Source organism: Triticum aestivum, chromosome 1A, assembly GCF_018294505.1.
Source record: "Triticum aestivum cultivar Chinese Spring chromosome 1A, IWGSC CS RefSeq v2.1, whole genome shotgun sequence".
NCBI lineage: Eukaryota > Viridiplantae > Streptophyta > Magnoliopsida > Poales > Poaceae > Triticum > Triticum aestivum.
In genome coordinates, this window is record NC_057794.1 from 361,947,829 (window position 1) to 361,950,289 (window position 2,461).

The following is a 2,461-nucleotide window of genomic DNA, read 5'->3' on the forward strand; positions in this document are numbered from 1 at the left end:
CCGGTAACCCCCCGGTACTCCGGTAAAATCCCGATTTCACCCAGAACGTTTCCGATATCCAAATATAGGCTTCCAATATATCAATCTTTATGTCTCGACCATTTCGAGACTCCTCGTCATGTCCGTGGTCACATCCGGGACACCGAACAACCTTTGGTACATCAAAACACAAAAACCTTAATTACGATCGTCACCGAACTTTAAGCGTGCGGACCCTACGGGTTCGAGAACTATGTAGACATGACCGAGACACGTCTCCGGTCAATAAACAATAGCAGAACTTGGATGCTCATATTGGCTCCTACATATTCTACGAAGATCTTTATCGGTCAGACCGCATAACAATATACGTTGTTCCCTTTGTCATCGGTATGTTACTTGCCCAAGATTTGATCGTCGGTATCTCAATACCTAGTTCAATCTCGTTACCGTCAAGTCTCTTTACTCGTTCCGTAATACATCATCCCGCAACTAAATTATTAGTTGCAATGCTTGTAGGGCTTGAGTGATGTGCATTACCGAGAGGGCCCAGAGATAGCTCTCCGACAATCGGAGTGACAAATTCTAATCTCGAAATACGCCAACCCAACAAATACCTTCGGAGACACCTGTAGAGCACCTTTATAATCACCCAGTTACGTTGTGACGTTTGGTAGCACACAAAGTGTTCCTCCGGTAAACGGGGGTTGCATAATCTCGTAGTCATAGGAACATATATAAGTTATGAAGAATGCAATAGCAACAAACTAAATGATCAAGTGCTAAGCTAATGGAATGGGTCAAGTCAATCACTTCATTCTCCTAATGATGTGATCCCGTTAATCAAATAACAACTCATGTCTATGGTTAGGAAACATAACCATCTTTGATCAACAAGCTAGTCAAGTAGAGGCATACTAGTGACACTCTGTTTGTCTATGTATTCACACATGTATTATGTTTCCGGTTAATACAATTCTAGCATGAATAATAAACATTTATCATGATACAAGGAAATAAATAATAACTTTATTATTGCCTCTAGGGCATATTTCCTTCAAATATATTATGTGCTTAATATTAATGTCACTTAGAATAGTAAATGGATTATTAATAATAGGGAAATTAGCCCGCTAATTGGCCAATTAGCCCACTAATTGGGTTTTCCTATTGCAAAAGGTTAATGAGAAAACACCATGGGCGATGACCTCAGGCAATGCACACAGTTTCTAGGAACAAACTGTGTTGGATCAATGAACAATCACACATGACATTCTCTTGAAAACTGATTGCGTTACGCCACATTGCGCAAATGTTTTCCTTGGAGTGACTATGTGGGATGTATATATGAGCGGAAATGTTTAGCAGTGATTGAATGTGAGGGATGTACTTACGACCGGAAATGAATTTCGCATGTATAATTGTATTTTTTGCACTACTGTACATATTTCTGTATTTGAGTGCTCGCCGGTCGCACACGACCTCATTTTGTCGAGCGTGTGTTCCAGGAGGGAATATCCCCGACGGTTTCTGGGTCGTGTAGGAAGGACCCCCCCAATCGCCCACACTCACTTGGTGACGGTTCCGAATGCCGTCACGAAAAGGGGTTAAAAACTGTTTGTTTAGCACCGACGTGTACCAGTGTATGCACTGGAGCTTCTGGAGACCTGCGTTGAATACGCCCAAACCATCTCAAACGATGTTGGACAAGCTTCTCTTCGATTGGTGCTACCCCAACTCTATCTCATATATCATCATTCCGGACCCAATCCTTCCTCGTGTGGCCACACATCCATCTCAACATACGCATCTCCGCCACACCTAATTGTTGAACATGTCGCCTTGTAGTCGGCCAACTCTCAGCGCCATACAACATCGTGGGTCGAACCGCCAAACTATAGAACTTGCGTTTTAGCTTTTGTGGCACTCTCTTATCACGGAGAATGTTAGAAGCTTGGCACCACCTCATCCATTTGGCTTTGATGCTAGAAGCTTTTGCTGTTCAACATATCCATCTATGAGAAATTTCTTGTTGAGAAACTTAAGCCTCATTAACAATAGTAACCTCACGTTCAACATGAAGAATGTGACCAAGCTTCTGTTTGCTTGGTTGGATGCATATCCTTCCATCGTTATTGTCCTCAAACTAATGTCATGAGAACTAAGAAAATCGCGGTGCTTATTACGCCATCGATTGGTTATGTGTTTTTCTCCATGTGTTAGTGCCTATGTAGAGATGAAGATTGAAAACAATTAAGGCCTAAAAGAAGAGTATGTCGATATATGTGGGCTTTCAATATGCATGCAATAATCTCCTTTATATACAAATTCTCCAGACATGGAAAGCATCGCAGCAAGCCAATAATTGTGTTTAGATCAATACTAAACAATCTGACATATAAGATCTTGACATAATCCAGCACCATTGATAGGCTATCCACGAACAAACTCTTGAGTGAGCATATAACATAATATTAGTATC